The following is a 12650-nucleotide window of genomic DNA, read 5'->3' on the forward strand; positions in this document are numbered from 1 at the left end:
AAAGGCAACCAAACAGTTACTAGATCTATCTTCTCAACAAGGTAGATCTATTGAAATTCGCCCATCGGCCACGGTATCCTGTAATGAGTCAAACACACTATCCAATATCCAAGCTCTTGAAGCATTAAATAAGTCGATTAGAAGAGTTCTATTTGGTGAAGAAGTATTGACGGAAATAGGGCATACAACCATTTTACGGTTGGAATATCCTGTTAAAGGTCCTTAATGGATCAACTACCTTCACAGGTGTTAGTAGAGAGTGTTGTAACCGCTGCCAAACCTAGCACAACACTTATCTCCCCAGGACTAATAAACATGGATGCATCTGCGGATAGTGGATCCATCATAGGCGTGGATCGGCAACCCATTGGCGATGAACTAGATTTAACTAGTGAGCCTAAGGGGAATGTATCTTCACATATACAAGGGGAAGCTGGGGATCAGATGCCAAATATGACGGCCCCAGTGCTCCTCCCAGAGATTCTAACTCTGGATGAGTCATCTCTTGATGACAGGCAACTTGTCTCAGACAAGGATCGGGAATTGCGAACTCCCATTGCACCACTGCTGACCTCCTTAAGGATGGCTCCAGTGTCTTTTGCAGGTACACTTGGAACTCGGAGCTTTGAGCGGAGTGAACATGTGAGAACGAGTGACACACATGACCCTAAACCGAGTGATAGAGTGTTGAGCGATACACTGCGAGAAGCCTGTGAGACACCTACCATCCAAACTACACCTATAGATCTTTAAAACTATGTCACTAAATCCTATCTTGAAGAGCAGCTGGCTTTCAAAGACAGCTATCGCAAAGAACAGCTGGCTCTTAAAGATCAACATTTTCAGACATAACTATCTCTCAGGGATCATCAGATCGTGAGTCTTTCCGATCAACTTGAACATCAACAAGCAGCATTCGCTAGTTTACGGGAATTCGTTGAGTGATCTCTCTCTCATACAGGAAAAGGAAAAGCAATTGCCAACACTGAGCCAAAGATCTCAGTTAGCAAGCAAGCGCCACTCCCGGTCTCATCTGAAGCAGCTCTTGCCAGTACTGGGCCAATGACCTCAGTCAGTTTGCAACTGCCTGTTTCTCTTGAGATCCCTGTTTCAACCTTACATGCTCAATCAACACCAGCTCTGAAGGATAACCCAACTGAGGGGGAGAAAAGGGTAGTAGAACAAGAAAAAGTAGATACTGTTGTTAATCTACTTCAAGATGCCTTTCATACTGCTGGTACTTATGATGAATTTGGAGATGAGATGGAGGAAAAACTAGAAGAGAGAATTGATGAAAGGGTGCTCCTCAAGGAAAGATTTTTTAAGGAGAGTGCAACATCTCAGGGGAGCGGTCAGGACATCTGAGCCAAATCATCACAACTCAGAGAAATCTGTTGTCTCGGATATATGCTCCAAAACCCTTATTCTCTGAAGATGAACTAGAAGAAGGTGAAATAGATGAAAGTGATGTTCAGATGGGGTGTGAGCCAAGATTCGAGGAAGTGGCTTCGAAAGAAAGGAAAATCATATCTGAGGATGAAGAATTTGAAGATGAAGATGCTTTCTCAGAAGACTGTCTATTCTATGGACTTTGATAGGGATAAGTAAATTATGTTTGTATAATTAAATACTGCATTAATTGTACGAACTGTGGGCTGCCAGGCCCAATAAAAAGATATATGATACTCAGACCAGAAAGGTTAAGCCTGATGGACCAGATCAGGCCTGATGGAATAAAAAAGGCCCAAAAGCCCTGATTATTAATTAATTTCGTAATTAATTAATAAGGGACAAATCAGATGTTGAAAAGAGTCCTGATAAGGATATAAATCCTTGGAGATTAGCCTCAAGGGGACCTAAAAGGATAAGGAATCAGTTTCCTACTATCTAGGACTCCAAAGTCCATTCTAATTATGAGACTTGCCCACCAAGTCTCCTATACCAAGTCCAATTCAAGGACTCCCACATCTATATAAGGGGCCTCACCCCACAAATCAGAACTACGTTTTTTGGCTTGATTCTCTAATTCACAGAGATACGTAGGCATCTCGTAAAGGCAGATTGAGTCACGAAACACGAGAGCAGCCATTAAAGGCCTTGAGCTCCCGAATCTTAGTATTAAATACAGCAAGTAATAACCTTGGTTTTTTATCCATAACAGACTTCTAGAGAAAATAAATCGCTCTTATATAGAGATTCAAGAAGAAATGGATTGAATCAAAAATAAGAATTAAAAGAGCTATTCAAAGAAGGAGGAACAGAGAAGAGAGAGAAGCATATCTTCAAGCTAACAAGAAAGGAAGTAAATGGGAAGATATAAAGAAGAAGATGGATAAACCAGAAATATATCACTATTCAAATCCTGGTAACTCTAATCTGCTGAGAACTGTGGAACATTACAGAAAGGAGTATGAAAATATCCATGAGTTCTATGATCAGTTCAGCAAAATAATCACTGGAACTACTGTGAACATTCTGAAGAATGGATGGAAGATCACTATCAATCACAGAGATGGTCTATAGATGAAAGTGTCTACCAGTGTGTTGAAGAAGTTGAACATTGTTGAACTGTTTGTCCTAGCCTCAAAAATCCCATGGTTGAAATCGAATGAGAATGAATATTTCAGAGACAAACTTTGGAGAGTGATGATGAATGTATCTCCACAAGCCTTTTTATATCCATTCGTGATCAAAGTAGTTGCAGATGGCAGGTTGCAAAACATCACTATGTCTGACCAACATCTGAGATCCATTTGATATCTACAACTCACTTTTCTTCAAAGTTAACTCAGGAGTAAAAGAGCAAAATTGGAGGCACCAGGAGTCAAGAGATCAGAAGCAGACCTTAAAGCTGCTGAAGTTCTATATGCTTACAGACTCAATGACAAAATGATCAGAGATATAGAGAAGGACATGAGGAAAGTTGGAAGAGCTTATCATGAGATAGTGATAATCAATGGAGAACCAGAAATGAAACTTTTAAAAGATAGTAAACCTATCATCAGCACTAACAGTGAAGGGGAACTAGTCTTTCAGATTAATCAAGTAAAGATCAAGATCAATGATTTCAGAACAAGCTCATCAGAAGCAATTTATCAAGCCTTAATGGACGTCAAGCTCTCCATATTTAAGGAGGATAAAATTGCATTGATCCCTATCATAAGGATACTTGATGAGGTATTGGAAGAAGAGTCAGTCAATGACACCAAGAGAGTACGAGGATATCCTAAAAGGATAACAGTCTTCGTAATGTCTAGAAAATCATCTCTACTATTTGATCTTGTTCCTAAATGCACCAAAGTCAAATACCTTGAGATAATGCTTCATGAACTGAATTATCCACCTCCAGTCAATGCACTTGAGATAGAAGATCGTGATTATATGCAAGCTAGATTGAATGAGCTAAAAGAGTCTCCACCAAAACCTTCAGTTCCTAAGAAAAAAGCCTCTAAAAGAAAATTTGATCAGCTTCAGGAAGGAGAAGGAAGCAGGAAGCAAAAGAGGAAAAAGACAAAGAAGACATAGAGTATATGTTCAGGCTAGAGGAACACTTCTTTGTAATTTATATCTTAAGAAATCTGGAAATAAATATGTAATCCAGAATGTATTTAATGTCTTTATCTATTTTATAGTTCGTACTTTTTCTTATTATCAGTTGAGTTATCCTTAGGGATTTGCTTGTCGAACTCTAACAATCAAATAGGGGGAGATTGTAAAGCATAATGTAATGTAACATGTAATCGAGGATTTATAACTCAATATGAAAACAGAAATAAATAAACAATATTAAACTGTAAAGCATAGGAACCCTACATATGAAGACAGGATAAACACAAAGAATCAAATAATGTAATTGACTCATTAAGTCCTCCAACAGATCATGGGAAGAAGTTCATTGTCATGTTCAAGCAGCCATGAAGAATAAGACATCAAGGGACTTTAAGCATCAGTTACATGTATTGATTTCTAGTGTTACAGATCAAGGGTTCAGTGAAAGAAGCAATGGATACACATCAATATGTATCAACTCAGAAACACAAGACAAATTGAATTAGGATCCTCTCAATGCTAGCTGTTTGTGAACCAGACTAGTGCACTGAACATCAGTATTCAAGAAAGTATTTTGATTCAATCACAGAAGAAAAATGATTAATACATTAAAGAATGGTTTAACAAAGAGCTGGAATACTCTAAGTCATAATATCTCTCTCTATCTAGTCGCCACAGGAGTCCCAGTCGCCAAGGAGCTGTCATCACAGAGAAATGTACAAGACAACTCTATCGTCATAGAACTGTCGCCACAGAGCTGTCACCACAGAGAAATGCACAAGACAACTGTCTCCATAGAACTGTCGCCACAGAGCTGTCATCACATAGAAATGCACAAGACAACTATGTCGCCATAGAACTGTCGCCACAGAGCTGTCACCACAGAGAAATGCACAAGACAACTCTGTCGCCACAGCGCTGTCACAACAGAGAAGGCACAGGGGATGTTGTCGCCACAGAGCTCAGTCACCATAGATGTGTTGTTCAGTGATTTGAAATGCAGTAAATTTAATGAAATGAGTGGACAAGAATTGGCCACCCGTCCATTAAATTTGAAAGACTACAGAAGCAAATTGAATGTATTTTCATTCAATTAGTTATCTTCTTCAGCAAACACAGAAAGTTTATGAGAGCTCCATTAAAGCTTCACATTTATTATCTTTGTAAATATATTGTTATGTTGCTGAATTTATTGTAGCTAATCAATATATTTATTAGATTGTAGCAACCTCAAGGTTTATATTAATAAAACAATATATTCCTCGAATTGTTTGTGTTATTTTTGATTTCGTACTTTTAATGAAGAACTTGAAACGAATCGAAAAAGATTGTAGGTATCATATTCAACCCCCTCCCCCTTCTATGATACTTTGGGACTAACAAATATTATATGCATTGACACTTCTTTACACAACCACGGATCACAACAGGTTAAAGTATGAAAACAAGCCACAGTCTTAACTTTTATTACATCGTACCAAATCCCAACTAGTTCAACTTACAATTGATAATAATATCGTTCTCTCAATCTTACATAGCTCATTTATAATATAGAGCTCCTACTAGCTCGATCCAACTTAACCGGGAATCCTAACTCGCACACTGGACTGGAAATCCTCCTTACCAACCATTTCCTTTTTAACTGTAAAATAACATAAACAGATTTGCAAGAGTGAGCTAACTAGCTCAACAAGTCATAATAGCAACAACTGAGGTTAAACAATGACCGATTGGAATGATTCAGAAGAATCAAGTTTCTAAATAAGCAATAATTAGAATTGGATATTCACTTTTCATTTTAAAAACCAAGGTTAGGCTACTGATCAGTCACGCACTAACCCCGAGCAAGGCACACAGCTCTGCTCTCTATACTGGATCCAAGGCACGCATTGGCCTATAATGACCACGAATCTGGTCTAACCACGAATCTGGTCAATATTTATAAAACAATTCAATTCTAAAATGATTCAATATGATAACCATTATAATCCAATAAAAACATAATCATAATTAACATTGATAAAGCATTTATCTCAGAGTATAAACCATTTCATAGGTATCACCAGGGTGTATCAAGGTGTAAATATGAAGAATGGCTTCAAGCCTGATGAAAAATCAAGTATATGAAGAACAATGGTTCAATGATAATACAGGGTATAGATATTTGATGTGATCGGGTATTCCAAGGTGTATAAGTTTCTATATGCTCAAGAAATTATGTTGAAATAATTGGTTCATGGTGTGTATGTTTTGGTAGAGTAGTATTGTATTTGTATGGTTTAATATCTGGGAAATCAACCGTAGGTGGTTTACAAGAAATAAAGCTTACGGCTCAAGTTCAATGATATGATCAGGGTTCAAGGTTGAATAGTTTAAAGCGCTTGCAATATATAACAAGATTTATTTTGAATACTAGCAACATGTTATGAGAAAGTTTAGAAATATTTGCAATATATCTCGAAGAAAGGTTCAGAAGTACTTGCCTTATCACAAATGATTTCCAACTTTACTTGTACTCATCTAACAGTTTTACTCATCAATCACTTTCCTTCTTTTTCTATGCCTTGCTTTTATTCATCAATCACTTGCCTTCTCTTTCTACGCCTCAGTTCTATCTACGGACCACTGGCTCTTTTTCTATGCCTCACTTACTCTGCTAGGAATCACAAGTATCTGTCAATACTCAATCTCATATCATTCAAATCGTCACATAGATGTCATAAACTTCTATCTACCCTTCATTTTACCCAAATTCGATTTACGGATTGAAAGTTATGACCAAAACAGTCAAACAACAATCACATAGGCATATAACACATCAATCAGATAGCATGTAACACATAGCACGCAAGATATTCAATCAAAATAATTTTTCAAAGAAGATTCGGGGTCAAAAATGATTTTCTAGGTATTTAATACGAATTTTTGAATATTTTTCGGAATTAAAACAGGTCTCCGACTCATTTATAATTAAATAATAGAGTTCGAATACCCGGATCTGAATTGAAAATGATTTAATAATAATTATCGAGCTTTGAAAATAATTTTAAATAATATTTTAAAGCTCGATACTATTTTTCAGGATTTTTAAATCAAAAAGAATAATTAAATCTAATTATTAAATCAATTAAAATCAATTAATAATTAATTAGATTAATTAATCAATTAATATTAAATTAATCAATTAAATAAAATAATTAAAAGCTAATTAAAATTAATTAATAAAATAAATCAGATTTATTTTTAAGTAAACAAGTAATTAAAAAGAATTTTATGAATTTAAAATAATTAAATAAACAATTTTCTGATTTTTTAAAATTACAGAATATTGTTTTTAAAATATTTTTAAAAAGAAAGGACTGAAATGTAAATTAGGTGAAAGGTGGGTGATGAAACTGCAATTTCAGCACCACCTCCACCCTCCGCCACCGGCAGCCATGGCTGCCGCCATCGAGCTCGCCAGCAACGGCTGCAATTCGCCCAAAATCACGCCCAAAGCTGCGGATTAGTTCTTCACCATGCCAGAAATCATTTTATGTGATCAGATTTTGCAAACAAATAATATGCTAGCTGGATTTTTGGTCGAACACGAAGAACACCGTCGCCCTTATATATTTTCCGGCGAAGCCCGACTCAACCCTTCCAGGAACCGTTTGTTATCAACGAATACACAAATCGATTGTAAATCAAATAAGGAACATAACCCAATCCTCAAAATCGACTAATAACCCTTAATGAAGAAACGCCTAATTTTTCTATTGAAATTATTCAAGAACATAAACCCTAATTTATGAACCGAGAATCAAACATCATTTTCTACATGCTATTGAACTCCAAATTTGACATAATATACCAAAATGACCAGGATAAAATAATCTACATGATTCTAGGATCAAATCATATCAACAATATCAAGAACAAAAATTCCTAATTTAATCTTTAATTAATTTGAAATAAAATAATTAAATAAGAAAATTACCTCGATTTCTGCACCAAAATAATTGATTGATTCAGAAAGGTCTTTTCGAGAGCTTCAATTTGATATATTGCACGCTTGAATCGGAGTTCGATAACGCCTTCGTTCGTGGGTTTGATTATGAAGAATACAACGTTTTTAGGGTTTTCTCTGTAAATTCTATATTTTACTGATCGATTATGATTATACAAATAAAATGAAATAAGAAAAGGGCTATTTATATTTATGGAATATTGGTTCGTGTTGGATCAATAAATTAGTTACTTAGCCGCTAAGTAACTGCAAAAACAATCCGATTTGATACCCATATTGGATAATTATCCAAACCGGGCTTCTTATAAAACACTTTATATGGAAATAATATAATAAAATCCTGAGTTTTGAGAATACAGGTTTTGTTGGTCTATCGAAATGATTATTGTATCGAAAATTTTGCGCCGGGCCGCGCACGTGTCAAACCGTAATCCAGATCGAAAAAGTTAAAACACGGAAAATGTCCGGAATTACCAGATTAGGTCAGGAAGGGGTTTTCCGATGAGTTTGGGTTGTAAAAATGTAAAAACGGTTGAGGTTGAACGATTCCCGGTTTTATAAAATAGTTTTGTAATTATTCAGAAAATAACTAATAAATTCATAAATCATTTATAAATCATATAACGATCCAAAAATTACCATAAAAATATCACAATCATCTATATTTTATTCTAAACATAATAAAATTAACATACTCACATTTTATCATATATAAACATCCAAATATTATTATCAATCATCAGATAATTCATCAAAATCACATAATAATCACATAATAATTATTTATTGCTAAAAATAATTACACGCTATGTCCCGGATATTACATCCCCCCCTCTTAAAAGGATTATGTCCTCAGAATCACACTAAGGATCAGATAATGATATATTCAAGTATCTCACTTCCATTTTCTCAGGTTGATCCCTCAACCCTACAATTTTTCATAAACTTTTACTCGCAACATCACACATTACTTAATAGCCTTTCGCTGACAAAATATTCTATAAGTTTCTCATATAACTCAACTCAAGCCTATATTTTATATATAATGTGGCTAGATTACTTTTCCTGAATATACACGTATAAATACCCTATAATCCTGCTATACATGTGGCGGTGGAGCCAACTCACTTACACTTATCCTGCCTATTTTACTGTTCCAAAAGGACCATTATAACGCATATTAATTCTCTCTTCTTACTAATTCTAGTAATTCGTGCTCATGAACTGTAATAACCCCAAAATTTTTAACTTTTTGTAACCTTTATGAATAGTGTTTTTGCTGATTATGCTGAATAAGAAAATTTTTCATGCCACACCTTGTAGAGGTTCTTTTATTGTTATTCTGAGATCTTATTAGTACTCTATATGGTATATAAGTGTATGTAAATATCGTCAGAATCCAAATTCGAACACTTTGATTTTTCCCGAAAATCCACCAAATACCGAAAGAATTGAGTATAAGGTAACAGGATAAAAAGGATTTAAATTCAAGGATTATAAGAGAGGATCATAAAAGGAATATAATGTATTGAGAAAGGTTAAGGAAACCCAAGTAATAAGATCCCGGGTATGATCCCTCAAACGATAAACGAGAACGAAAGTTAAGTGAACCGTATAACAGATCAGAGGTCATTAGCCAAGTAATTAGGAGTTAATCAAAGAGGTTAATGATGATGATGTCATCACACCAACAAGAAGAGGACAACTATGGGAAGATGACATAGGAAAATGACATAAGCATGACCAAAGGGAAGGAAGTGTTGGTTGATTATAAACCACACAAAATTTACCATGGTTAAAAGGTAATTAAGCAAAACAAAAGGCAAAACAACCACCAAAACAATTCATAACACAAAAACACATTTTGACTTCACCTTTTTCAAGAAGAGCTCTCGGCTTCATCTTCATTTCAAAGAAAGAAAAACTCAAATTCAAGTTCCAAGCCTTGTTAATTAGTGAGGTAATTATCTAAGGTTCCTTGTACATAGATATAGATATCCTATAAGTTTAAGCTTCAAATTCCTTCACAATCTCTTCCTATAATTCATGGAAGAAGAGAGTGAATAGTGTTTTTCAAGAACTTGAAATTTTGATTTTGTGTTTTTGTTTAGATAAAGCTTTAGTAAGGATTTTCCAAGTTTGTTTCAAGCTCATTAGTTACTCCCACTCTCAAGGAAGGTATAATCTCTTAACCTAGCATTATTATTAAATATTAAGAGCTTGTTATGAGTAGTATAGTTCATGAGAGGCATGATTATTGTGTATTTAGAGATTGGTTAGTTTTGTGATGTTTTTGGAGTTGTAAATCTTGATTATTAGTTAATGAACTTAAGTAAGCTCTTAGTTCATGATTGAGAAGTAGTATAAATTGGAAATCTTGAGATGTTGGGGCTGTTGTAGTAGTGTATGGATGGAGTTTCGTTGTAATAATGATTGTGGGTTGATTGTGGATTGATTGGGAGTAGTATAAAATTTGGTAATCGCGTAAACATAGCCGTCGTAATACCCGATTTACCTTAGACTGCTTTTGTTCTTAACATCAGGACCCGTGAACTCACTGTTAGGTTTTGACCATTGCCATGATTAGAAAATTCATGTTACGAGCTTCGTTTTGATATGTGGTTCTCTTGAATCCGATGTACGGTTTAGGAGAAACGACCGTTTTAAGTAACGGTGTTTCGCGACCAAACCATTAACCCTCGCCTTACTTTAAAACCTTGGTTAAGGACCTTAAATGACTATTTGGGGTATGAAACAATTATGTAAAGTGTATTAGGCAGTTGGTAGGGTACTCGCGAAAGAATCGCCTTAAAATTCCTAATGGTTAATTTATTAAAAATGGTGGAGCTGAGGGTACTCGAGCGACTTAAGTGAATCGTTAAGCGCAAAAGCAAACGTTAGGGTCTAATTGGTTAAAGTATAGATTTATAACCGACTTTTGTTTAATTCCAACTTATATGTTGTTTATAGGTTACCAGACTCATCCCAAGCCATTTATCACCCCCAGTCGCTCAGGCAAGTTTTCTACCCGTTATACTGTTGTTGTGATGTAAATATATGTATATGCATTATCTTGTGATAGATGCATGATGGTTAATTAGCAAATCTTGCGATATATTGGAGCATGCTGATATGGGATATATGCATGTCTGTTTCATAATCTTGATATCGATCTGTTAATTCCAATGCTTATAGTTGCATAATACCTATGCTAGAGATAAGCAGTAGTTGCGCATACCCTTAGTATAGGGGACTCAAAGGTGAACATTTTCTAAAACCGGGAGTCGATGTTTCCGAGTATATTATATATATTTATATATATATATAGATATAGTTTTCAAAACTATTAATCGAATAAGGTTTATTCGATAACTTTATTTTTATTAATGAATATTACTTTGAATATTCATTCGAGGACTTATGAATCGGTTTATTTTATTTAATCACTACTAGAAATAGTAGATACGACATCGGTGCTTAGACATCGGCATGTAATGCACCCGATGTTAAAAGCCTGTTTAACATCGGTTTAGAAAAAAGCGATGTTAAAAGCCTGTTTAACATCGGTTTTACATAGTAGTCGTTGTCTATGTTCAATTTTAAAATAATAACAAATTAATGTTTTTCACTTCAACATCGGTTATTTATGCTAACCGTTATCTATAACCATTTCTAAAAAATGACTAAATAAATATTTCAGTTCCCCCGCTGAGTACCCAAATTTTCCCCCGTAACAAAAAAGTTGAAAAATTATTTCCCCCTTCTCCCTTTACTCACACACCCATACATCTCTATCTCTGTCTCTATCTTCATCTTTATCTCTCTCCCTCTCTCCCCCAAACCTTGACTCTCCCTCTCTCTCAAACTCGCGGCTCTCTCTCTTTGCTGTCTCTCTCTCAGACCACCGCTCTATCTCAAAAACCCTAATTCTCTCTCTCAAATATCGAACTTCATCTCCTTCAGCTCTCTCTCTCTCTCTCTCCCTCTCTCTCTTTCTATCTCTCTTTGTCTCCTTTCTTACCGCTACTTTCTTGTAAACCTAATTTAAACCTAATACAAAATCACTGAATCGAGATTTGTCTCTCTCTTTCTCCACTCTCTTCCGTCTCCCTATCTATATCTTGATGGAAGCTTCGATTTATGTAAAATTGATTGGTAAAGGTTAGATTTCGGCCATGGTGAAAGCGATTGACGATGCTTTGAAGAAAGGGAAGGAGTTTTCCGTCATAAATCGGGCTAGAAATTGTTAGTATTATTTAATTTAGTAGCTTAAAATCGAGCCGAGAAAGCAAATATTTGGTTTGATTATGTATGTCAATTTTAAATTTATTTCAAAATTTTATGTTTTGATTTTAATGAAGCTTTTGTTTATAGGCCTGAAGCTTTGGAGCTTGAAACCAACCTTCAATCGGTAACATATATCTCTCTTTTAACTTTATTTACATCCATTATGTATTTATATAGATCTGTCGATGTATATTTATATTTGTATGTTCAATTTTGTTTATTCTATTATGTTCTGCTATTAAGTTTAGGTGTTAATAACACATTTAACTCTATATTTTTTGTATTAGATCTCTATGCTTTTATCATTGGGAGCTATGTCATTTGGACTGTTGTAACTTGGTGTTTTTCCTTTGATGTGTGGGTGGTGGCTGGATGTTTGTACCATAAGAATGCACCCTTTGAAAGTTCCAAGTCTGTTGTTGATAAGGATGCCAACACTAAGAAAAAAAACAAGTCTACTGACAGGAGCACAGCGTCTACAGCTCCTTTGAATAAAGGTATGATATTACATGTAACCAAGTCTCTTAATACATTCAACATTTTGACTCGTATTTCCTTTTTGCTAATATTATTATAGTGAGATGTCAATACTAGCTGGCGAACTACCACAGGTGTAGATATGAGTGTACGGAACACTCCAAGTCACACAAACTTCACTTATGATAAAGATAACAGAAGAGGAATGGTGGTTCCTTTCAAGCCCCTCTCACTTGCATTTGAAAATGTGAATTACTATGTTGATATGCCTCCTGTAAGTCACCTGTCCTTTAAATTGATATTATAATATGCTGTTTTTCTATGAGAG

The 12650-nt window shown here is 35.1% G+C and overlaps 1 long non-coding RNA gene across 1 annotated transcript; it reads left to right on the forward strand.

Annotated features, from left to right (window-relative positions):
* The first annotated feature begins 11692 nt into the window (after positions 1-11692).
* On the forward strand, positions 11693-12240 carry LOC141666775 (uncharacterized). The gene is made up of 3 exons (XR_012552358.1): positions 11693-11803; positions 11933-11969; positions 12133-12240. It is a non-coding gene; the product is annotated as an uncharacterized LOC141666775 (long non-coding RNA).
* Positions 12241-12650: the final 410 nt, after the last annotated feature.

Source organism: Apium graveolens, chromosome 6 (assembly GCF_009905375.1).
Source record: "Apium graveolens cultivar Ventura chromosome 6, ASM990537v1, whole genome shotgun sequence".
NCBI lineage: Eukaryota > Viridiplantae > Streptophyta > Magnoliopsida > Apiales > Apiaceae > Apium > Apium graveolens.